The following is an 11,603-nucleotide window of genomic DNA, read 5'->3' as shown; positions in this document are numbered from 1 at the left end:
AATTATTAAAGAAACGAATATGCGGTAAAACCCAGTGTATGAAATTTGTTTTATTGCACAACGACATTCTCAACTGCTTTGTGGTCACTGTGGTATGCGCTTATGTTTTCTGTTTTGATGCTTGAAACGTTCTTGGCCAAGGTCCACACACCTCGAAAGCAGATACGGCTTGTCCGGGGAATGCACGAGCAAGAACGTTGAGGGTACTGCTTTTCTTCGCGGCGTTCTGTACGGCGGAGATGGGCGACAACGTCACGGAACCACAGGCGATCCCACACAGGAGAATCCAAATTCCACGTCGAGGTACTTGCAATTGAACTGCTAGACCGGTAGCCCTTTTATTATATATAGCTCAGGCACTGGGTGATTGCCAAATGGGCACTTTGCCAGACGTGCGGTGCTTGCGCTGTTTTTTGTTTTTTTTTTCTTGGAAAACAAGGGCTCGGTTGTGCGGCTAGACGGGTTTCTGCGTGGCGAAGATATGGCAACGAAGATATGCGGTTTTGCGTATTCAATGCTGACAACAGGGACCTTATCATCTGTAATGTGATTCTGATGCTTGTTTTGTACGTCTTTTTTTTTTTGGCGGAGGTTTTTTTGCTGGGCACACGAAAGAACCGTTGCTTGGTAGAGGTAGATAGCTTCGATACGTCGGCCACGCCCCGTGCCGGACTATAGAGTGATGCGCTTTCGCTGGCGTGGCGTCTGCATGTCTATAGCGTGGTCGCGCGTCCACGCTACGTTGGAATATGAAGTGGCCTTTAGAAGACTGCACGCCGACTCCGATTATCGTCCCGATACCCGGGGCCGGCCAAGTTTGGCCAAGAACGCGCCAAGCCCAACCAAGTTAAGCAAAGAAAAGCAAAGTTGAAGCCAGGGAAGGGCCACCAGCTTCGGTGTTTGCCCAGTCTTCGCACCACTTTGTGTGAAGCTGCCCCTAATGTTTTTATTATAATATTCTTTATGACACACATTTTGACGCTTCTCGCTATTAAATGCAGCTGGGGCATACGCTGCGATACGCGTTTGTCACTGTTTTTATCACTGAGATCGGACGGCCGTGAGCTCGGTTGTGGCCGCCATCTTTTTTTGTCTGTGCACACAAACCGTCAGAACCTAGCGTTTAACACCTCCGCTGTACAAAAAAAAAAAAAAAAGAAACTGGGCGGGCTTTACCGCCAGCTGCGAAAGCGAGGTGCTTCTTGTGATCTTGCCAGACCTGGAAGCAGTAACAGGACTTACTCTTCCCCTGGATGCGTAGTCTAAGGGCATGTTACACTAGTCTTCAGAGCAGAGTGAAATAGTGACTATAGTGTACCACAGAACAGCGCCGATGGCTTATGAGCACTCCCCTCGCAGCCGTCACAATGGCGTTAACAGCTGTTTTGCCGGCTTCGACAATGTCAGAGCACGTTACTGCAGTCGTTTGTTAGGCATTTCAAGCAATTGACTTTGGGTGGCTGTCATTGCGTTCTTTAGCTTTGTGAGTTATGTGACCTGTCTAGTGCAATCATCGCGTAAGAGTGCCACATTTCAAGCATATCTTTAGTAAGTGCAAAGAGCTCTACGGGTTCGGGAGGAAGATTGTGCACCACTCGGGAGGCATTTCAATAGCGCGTATTATTTATTCGATATGCCTTCAGTAGCCTTTTGTCTCGGATACATCTCGGCCAAGATTTGGGTCTGTCGGTAGAGGAGAACCAGATTCGGCTGAGATCACTGAATAAGCTCTGATAAATGAGGATGGTTACCTGTGCGCCAAATGCCTGCTTTTCAAGAGCTCCTGCGAGGCTTGGCACATAGTTCTCTGTAGTTGAAGCTCGCCAAAGGTTGGTGCTTATTTGCATTAATAGCCATAGGAGTGAAGCACGTTGTAGCAGTTTAATAACAGATGCCACTACAGCTAACGCTGCCACCTGTGAGACTTCGTTCAATGCAATGCTATTATTGATAGTAATTCCTTGTTCTGGTGGGCCCGCAGCCTCATTTCGCAGCGCCTGGCTTTGGACCTCCTTATCGGTACTTCTCGGTAGCCGCTTCGGCCAGCGTACGCAGACGTGTTGCCATGGTAGCAGGCGAGGGTGCGTGCATTTTTCTTTACAATATTTCTTGTCGGTGCGTATCATTACTTGCACTTATTCCTTCTGTTCTTTATTCTCACCACCCTGGTTTTCAGCTTTTAATATACACTGGCTTGATGGGTTGGTATACCAGCGTGATTCCACACGTGCATTTGTGTAATTATGTAAAAACCAGGGGAGTCACTTCATCACAACTCCAAAGTTCAACTTTATGGATGTTTGGCAGTTTAAAGGACCTGGCGCGGCAAAATTCCTACGATGTTAATACATGGGTTATTAACTACTTGCCACGTATGTACCTGTACCACCGTCACAGTTAGCTATTCGCCTAATCAAGTGGAGGTTGAAGTGCGCCGTTGGTGCGAGCTGCTTGATCCCAGCACTAGCCACCACTTTACCTGTGGTGAGGTATGCCAGTCATGCGTGCGTCTCTCTCAGACGACCGATGCGTCGCTTATCTGGTTAGCGTCAGCCTTATTAAGGTGAAAGCTTTATATGTCTCACGGTGAGGTCGCCGTTTCCGGGCCATTTCAAAACCACGTCGTCGACACGAAATGCTCCTCTTAGGATATACCCGCCGTGGTTGCTCAGTGATGATGGTGTTGGGCTGCTGAGAATGAGGTCGCGGAATCGAATCCCGGCCACGGCGGCCGCATTTCGATGGGGGCGAAATGCGAAAACACCCGTGTACTTAGATTTAGGTGCACGTTAAAGAACCCCAGGTGGTCCAAATTTCCGGAGTCCCCCACTACGGCGTGCCTCATGATCAGAACTGGTTTTGGCATGTAAAACCCCATAATATTATTATTATTATCCTCTTAGGATAATAGGCGATGATCGTTACAAAACCGCGATTAAGGGTGGAAGAATGATTAAGCAATTGAACTGAAGTGATAATGGGCCTACAGAGAGGCGAATGAGGTGAATTAACAATGAAGTGATGGTGAATTAAAGAGGCTTAGTTGGTAGATAGAAATCAAACGAAAGGTAATGATGAGAGAGAGTGAGTTAAGATAATAAACAGTAAATGAGAGTGAATGAAGGTGAATCGAGTGATGAAAAATAGACCTTTCGAGTAATAGTGCAAACCAAGTGTGATGGAAGTAAATCTGAGATGATAAAGTGAATGAAGGTGAACCAAGCAGTGATAGGGTGAATCAAGACTGAATCCAATGTGAATTAAGAGTGAATCAAGGGGTTATGGAGGGGGGAGTGACTTGCAAAAATATATCTGAGATTTGAGGGTCCAAGTGAGATTGACTCAGCAAAGAAAAGTGATGAGTTACGGTTCGAGTTTCGTGAATCCTAGGAAGGGTGACTTGCAAAAAACATGATGACTTGCAAAAATTGCTGTAACTAGTGGTTTCAGAGTGACGATGACTCAGCAACAAAATGTGAGTAACGTTTCGAGTTTGGTGAAACAAGGATGACTTTCAAAAATGCCTTTTCGAGAAGAGTAAAAAAATGAATAAAAAATACAGAAAATGTCCAAAAGAAATTTCACAAAGCGTAAAAAGTGGTCGTCGTGTCAATGAGTGAGCGGAAGTCGTCTTGGTTGTAGTACAAGGAACCTCTAGTAATCTTCTTTATCGTGTTTGGGATCTTGCCGCCTACAGTAATGATTAAACACAACTTTCTCAAGCAAACCTGACATGTGCGCCCACACAATTAATTCGGCGTTTTTGATTGCCTCTGCGGCTTTCTCGCTGCTAGGGTGAACTTTTGGGTTGGTCCAGACGGCGAAGTTTCTAAATATAACCAAGTAATTACGCTGCATACTATGTGAAGTTTCAATATTTGGGCATCTGTCGTGGCAACGCGGAGACGCACATTTTTAATTGTCCGTAATATTTCAAATAGTTCTATTGTTTGGCCGCTAAATAAAATTTATGAAGGAACTTAACTAATTCTTCACTTTAGATGTAAGGTCCGGAACATACGACTGAAGGTGAACTTTATGCTGCATGTGTAAATAATTCTAGGATTTCTCTTCCCCCACTGTAAATTTATGTAGGTGATTTCGATGGCGTCTGGGTACCGTGCAATGTGATCCTGTGCGCACACAATCAAATAAACAAATCGGTATAATTACCAGGCCCGTAACCAGGGGGGGGGGGTGTTCTGCACCCCCCCCCCCAAGTTTGATGGGGAGGGGTGTTCTGCAGCAGGGCTCCCACCACTCCGCTGCGCAAAGAAACTTGTCAGCAGGTGCTGACCATGTGCAAGACTGAGGAGATCTTTTCGTGCCCTTGTCCCAAAGCGCTGAGTACATCGGCCGAACGGGCAGCCGCGTAATTGTGGATCCACACGACGGACGACTCCGCGAAAATCTGTTGCGCGGACGGTTATTCTGCAGCCCGTCCAGCAGCAAAACGCATACAGACGACGTACGGGGCGAGCAGAGGACTGTGTCGGAAAAATTAACATGGCGGCGCCGCCCGAAGCTGCTGCCGTCCACCTCGAACCTACCAAGTCGTCGTCATTCACTGTGTGGCCCGTTATTTTCAAACTGACGCTTGTATTTGGTTAAAATTTGTGTCCAGAAGCTTCAACCGCTAAGTATTCGTGACGATTGGGCACCGTTTCCGAGAACCATGCCAAAGTTCTTGGCGTGTAGGCTTAGAGTGGTTGTATTGGCTGAACATGGCCTTGAAGACGTTGCGGCGGCCCAGGCAGATCTTAGAGGCTGTAAGTTGCACTTGTTGCCAGACTTATAGAGCATCGTAGGCTAAATCCGCAGCATTAGATTGCCAGAATCCGGATGAGCGAAGTAGCTCGGCCTTTTCCGTCCGTGGGGGTCGGGGACGATGCGTGGATGGCATGAATCCGTGACTGGGGGTTATACTAGACAGACAACTTTCTTGGAATGCTCACATTAAAGCACTCGAAGAACAAATAAACTCAACAATAAATGTTCTTCACGGCGTAGCAGGCACGACATGGGGAGGGTCGGTTTCGTCTCTACTGAAAGTGCATAATGCACTCATAAAGCAAAAAATAGCTTATTCTTCACCTGTCAAGTGATGCACCATCCGTCGCGGAAAATACGGATTTGGTCCGTCGTGTGGATCCACCATAAGCGACCCGGAACATCACAAAAGAGCAGAGGACGCTGCACCCGACAGTTGGCGCACGATAAATAGAGAGGGGAGGCTGCGCTCCCGACTCAGCCGCCATTGCGACCCTTCCAACCCCCTCGTCTAGTATTGAAAAAAGTCGCATAATTTACATACTGAAATTTTGACCTAAAATAATTACTGAAAACAGGTGCCTTCCTCAAATAGCCAAGACCTTCAGCAAGTGCCCCTCCCCCTCGAAACAATTTTCTGGCTAAGGGCCTGATAAATACCACCTGGATAACCATAATAATTTAGAGACATTTACGCCCAAACGTTACATCTTCGCAACGAGAATTGCTGCAGTGTGTAGCAGTGATTTGATCTTAGTTGAAGAAATTAAGAATAAGAAAGCAAAATTTAATTGCTGACAGCACTGGAACTATGCAACTGTATCTGCTGGGAACTCAATGGCAATCAGTATAGATAAAAGTGTGTGCGAGCAAACTTCAGGCAGAGAAAACAAATATACTTTAGTGACAGGGGCAACGCAACCTATATACGTCTCCACACAGTTAGTGGGTAATCAAACTATTTAGCTCACTGCGAGTTAATGGCGCTGCGGTTTGTGTAGGTATTAGAATTCCGCACACCGTCACCCTACGCATAGTAACCACTTCTTTTTAAATACGTGTAGTTACATCTCTCACTAAGACTATGCGGATGCGGGTGTTTCACCCAGAGCCTGCATGAACTAGCCCAGGCAACTCGCCGCATTGGCTTATCGGCTATGGTGTTGCTATGCTAAGCTCGAGGTTGAGGGATCAAATGCCGGCCCGGCAGCCACATCTCGATGGGGGCGAAGTAATAAAACGCTCATGTCCCGCGCATTGAGGGCACGGTAAAGGTCCTCTGGTGGTCAAAATTAATCCGGGATCCCCCACTTGGGCGTGCCTCATTATGAAATCCTGGTGTGGGCACGTAAAACTCCAGAATTCAATTAAACCATCCCACGTCACAGCTCTAATTACATTAGCGAGCTTGTGTTCTATACGAGTCATGATTTCATGCGCAGCGTGAAATCATGACTCGTATTTTCGGGCTTGTTGTGCGTTTTTTTTGTGTGCTCACGAAGGTTTCGACGGGATTTCAGGGCGCATGCTCCTCTCCCAAGCGTATCACCCCTTAAGGAAGCCGAAAGCCAGGCCGGGGTACGCTGGTGCCCAATTGAACCAGTGGGTGCCCGGCGGCGGTGGGAATCGAGCCCACAACCTCCCGCAGCCGAGGAGGGCGCTCTACCACTATTTAATTAGGCAAACATTGCCGCTTCCCCCCCCTATGTACTTGTATATTGGGACAGCAGTACGCTTTCTAGGGGACTCTGTCATCTCAGAAATAACATGGTATTTTAAGGAACCCCACGTGGTCAAATTTATTTGCAGTCCCTCACAACAGCATCCCTCATATTCAGATTGTGGTTCTGACTGGTAAAGCGCCCGAAATTATAATACTTTTTTAAGGAATAAGCCGTTTGTAATGACTTGTGTGTCGTGCGCTTCCTCTGGAGATCGAATACAGTCCGGAGTACCACAAGTGCGTTGGCATAGTCAGAGCGGCTACACTAAGCAGGGGAAATGTGAACAATGTACAGCCTGCCGTCAGGGTGGAGCCAAAGCTATGGTGGCTAGACGGCTCGCTTTGCCGTCTCCCGGTTGTGAAACGTAGGTCAGAGCTTCTCCGATTCGCGACGAGAAAACGTGGCGCTCGGGCTCGACGCGTGTCACAAGTGGCACACGTCCTATACTGCTGCGGCCGTACTAAACAGAAACCGCGGCGTACTTGTCGCGATACTTAAATTGGAAAGTGTCTTAATGGTGACATCGTCGACAGTCACAGAGTTCTAAATGCAGCACAGCTCTGTCCTTTGTGAAGCTAACTTATTTGCCTTGTCCATCTGCTGTTTGTGTTCCGATTTGAGAGGGGAAAATGTGCAGCTCTTAACCGTGTTTTGTTTAGTAAACATGTTAAAATTGAGTTTACGAAGAGAAACACGAATTCTGCAATGGCGAGACAGCCCTTCGTTACGTTTTCTAAAGCGAGACAGTGAGAACGTAGTTTGCGAAACTGTTTTAGTTGCTGTATGCGAATGTTATTCGGGTATACCACGAAACGCGTTGCGGAAATTATTTGCGTTAAAGGAAGATAAAATACAATAAAATAAATATTGATATTCGCACAACTATACCCCGTGGCTTCATTTCATTGCTCATATGCGTGCCAATATACATGAGATGTAGGGTCTAATTTGTGTCAAGCTGTACACGTTTGCAATATAAATTAACAACCTGTTTTGCTAATAGAAGTAAACTTTTTTTCTTGAGGGAAAAGCACGTAATTGCTTACCTTTTTTGAGGATCTATAATTAACTCGATATGACTCTGATGGGAGTGGGCTGTAGAATGGATAATAATATTTGGAGAGTAATAGTTTGTACTCTTGATGGTCGTTTACCTATATTTGAATGCATTATAGTAATTGATAGATCGCGCACTTAAACAAGAGACGCTAAGCTTTTCAGCAAACTTTGGGCTCAAATGAAACACGCAACTGCATCACTGCACTCACATTGCATACCGCAGCTATTGTAGGGCGGGGTGCGTTTTATTTTCTGCAGTCCTCTCAGGAGCCAAGTTCTAATGCTCTTCACAAGAAATTCAGGTCAGAATTGGGTTAGCTTGATAATGCTGTTCGTATGTTCGAGCTTGTGCTGCTCGCAAGCGACCGGTCCAGAAGGGTTGAGCTGGAGAAAGAAAAAAAAAAGATGCACCAGCTGCATTGGACGCGGTGATCGTTTGTCTGTGAAGCGCGGCTGCTGCACTTGAAGTTGAGTTTTCTTCAATGTGGCTATTGATATTTGTCGTCATACTTGGGAAGACTTCTTCAAGCTTCTCACTAAATATCATTTTGTCGACCGTATTTTAACAGATTCACTTTCTCACTTGCGAATAAATACGTATTGTTCTCACGTTCAACGCGCATTGTATTCATTCGTTTTTTATTTGCTTGAAGTGCATGCAAGTTTGGCTCACTGTCTCTTCGGGATTATTTAAGGGGCCGGCATACCGTCGAAGTTCCAGTGAAAACAATTCGTCCATTCGGTATCCAAATTATATCACAATGTCCATCCACTGTTTCAGAGACAAATCAGACATCCACCAGACGTTCAGTTTTGAATATAGTACCACGAATGTACAAGGATTATGGCACGCAGCACTTTTTCTGTGCAGACCTGAATATTTGTCATCCAAGAGGCTTTCTATTTGTGTTTCCTTGTAAAGGAATTATGTTGTGTTCATCGCATGTTCGCATTATAATGCGAAATACCCTGTCAATTTTAAACTGTATTTACTTTGAATACTTCTGCTTGTTCAATGGGCCACTTGCATGTGGTGGAAGTCGTAGAAATATGAGGAGCATACTTCACTTCCGCACGTGGGAGCGTGCGCGCTACGCGGGAACAGAATGTATCTATTCTTGACGTGTGGGCGTTCTGTCCATTGCATCTGTGTGATGATAATGTGGGCCCAGGTCTCGAACACTCAAGGATGGCACAATGAACAGAAATAGGATTTAATGACAAGGGGAAGGGACTAGGGCGCCGTACACAATAACACATACAATTCGCTTCATGGTTGTTTGTCGCTTAGATATGGGGTTTTTACGTGCCAAAACCACGATCTGATTATGAGGCACACCGTAGTGGGGGACTCCGGAAATTTCGACCTCCTGGGGGTTTTAACGTGCACCTAAATCTAAGTACAGAGGTGTTTTAGCATTTCCGTACTTACCCGTGTGCTTAGATTTAGGTGCACGTTAAAGAACCCCAGGTGGTCGAAATTTCCGGAGTCCTCCACTACGGCGTGCCTCATAATCAGATCGTCGTTTTGGCACGTAAAACCTCATAATTAAATTTTTTAGTCATGCACAGCGTTGCTATATAGAATGACACCTAATTCCGTGTCGGTATCACACACTCACGGCACGAGGAGTCGCAATGATGAATCTGTAGCAGTGGGTGGCGCAGGGGATGGAGGGGATGGAGTCAGGGGCGGAGGACCGGCACACGACTAGCCGCTTGCGTGACAGCTGGGTCGAGACGTCTGCCCGCCACAGGGTAGACCTTTCACAAGTCTTGGCTGCACCGGAACACGCCGGTGTCGAATGCTTGCACAGTAGTGTAGCAGGCCGGATCAGGCAAAGGGACAGCCCCACCGGCTCACCCAGGAACACCGGCCTTGGGTAGGCGGACTGCTCGGCTCGTTCGGCGCGAAGGCTCGGACCAGGAAGCTTGGGCTGGTGACAATGATGATGATGACGATGATGATGGTGATCATCATCATTGTGGCAGTCCCTTCTGCGCCAGATACCGGCTCTTCCTCTTCTTCGTCCATCGCGCACCACAACCGTCACGCGCATTCGGCCGTGCAACTCAAATATATAGGTACGGGGAGTATTTAATTAACAGTAAACGGCTAGCGCTTGTTTAGTAAAGACTGTACAGAGCGCACAGGTTCCGGAAGGTTTTCTGTCCGACAGGGGAACCTCTGACCCAGCCCCACTACAGCGTCTTTGTCTTTGCCATTGCTTGTGACATTATCCCTAGCCGATGAAGCACCGTGCCGGTGCTTGTGGTGGTCCAAGTGGGTTATCACAGTTGTAACGTTTGAGGAGGGAAACATGTACGATGTCACGTCGTGGCAGTCGATGAGGTGGATGCCATGGGAGGTATCTCATATAGGTGACAGGAGTCACGTGGGGCAGCACGCAGTAGGGCCCGACATACCACCACATTAACTATTCACAGAGCCCGACACGATGACACGACGACAAGCCGGAGAAGGACGAGAGAGCCCGGTGGAAAATCAGTATCCCGGTGTCGACGATCGTAAATGGCTTTTTGTGCGGTTTGCGATGACGAGAGCCGAGCGCGGGCTACTGTGCGCGCGACGAGCGCACGCGTGATGGAATCTTGCGCATAGGAAGTCGTGGACGTGGAGGCCGGATCAGAAAGGAGCAATATGTCAAAGAGTGCATCATCATCATCATCATCATCATCATCATCATCATCATCATCATCATCATCATCATCATCATCATTTATGGACCCTTAAAGAAATCCAACAGGGGCTGTTGGGGTATTACATAAGGCGGGAGCATACATAAGAAAAAGAAACATTGAAACAGTCATGACTGAAGTAAAAACAATAACAACATTCAGAAGGGTAAAGAAGGTGTAATGCAATGTCAGTCAAATACACAAAGTAATAACCAATGCACTAAAAAATGCGCGATATAGCAAAAATAAGTCAAATACGTTAAGCATGAATACACAGGAAGTTCGTTAGTATGTTTCGAAACTTGGTAGGGTTACGTTCGATTACTACGCGGTCAGGTAAACTATTACATTCTGCAATAGCTACCGGCAAGAAAGAGTTGTTGAAGGATTTTGTAGAGCCGTGAAGACTGAGGTTATTTGAGAGACGGCCTGAAGTACGGTTGGGTGGAAAAAGAAGCGTTTCGTGTAAATGTGGTAAATTGTAATAGAGGTTTTGAAAGAGGCATAGGCGATGTCCTAATGATTGGACATCGTAGTAAGGGATGGCGTGCAACTACTCAACTGCCACACAACAAAAAACAACAAAAGATCAACGCAAATTACTCAATAAATTGTTTATTGAGAAGCTCTCAATGGTAATATCATTGGGCAACTGTTGAGCGAACTCAATGAGAGAAGACGACGAAGCTGCTGCTAGCCTGTCTGAGTAGCTCTGGCTACATTTATCGTTATTATTGCTATTTTCTGGTAATTTTACTGGTCAGAACTGTTCACCACGTCGGTCGACTGGAAAAGGTACCTTCCGTATCGGAGACCGACGGGTGCTGCGCCACCCGCCGCCTCGCAAGGTGCTAGGATCCAAGCTGGCACCGACGAGCACTCCGCCATGACCTCCCAAGGGGTGACACCGGGTAAGAAACGCCAGCTGGTTTGTACAAGCCAGCCTGACTGCAAGCGACAAGACACTGGTGACTCTGAAGACGAGTCAACGATCATCGAGGATGACAACGTGGCGAACCTTTCAGACCTCGACATGGACGAAGGTGGATTCCGAATTGTGCTGCCATCGTAAAGACAGGGCGGAGGGCATTCCAGTGTTAATCACTGCAGCATCCGAAAGAGCTGATTTAAGGCAAGTGAACCCTATTCTCTTGTATTCTGAGCTTGAAACGATTCTCGGTGGAGCACCAGTGAAGAGTCACTTCACAGCACAGGGAGCATTTCTCTTAGATGTTGAGACAGAAGGACAAGCCAACATTCTTCTAGAGACCAAGAATATCGGCGGCATAGCCATATCTGCCCGTGTCCCACACAGTTATATGAAAAACACGTGCATTGTTAGAGGAGTCC

This window comes from Dermacentor silvarum, chromosome 5, assembly GCF_013339745.2.
Source record: "Dermacentor silvarum isolate Dsil-2018 chromosome 5, BIME_Dsil_1.4, whole genome shotgun sequence".
Classification (NCBI taxonomy): domain Eukaryota; kingdom Metazoa; phylum Arthropoda; class Arachnida; order Ixodida; family Ixodidae; genus Dermacentor; species Dermacentor silvarum.
Note: the sequence above shows the minus strand (reverse complement) of the source record.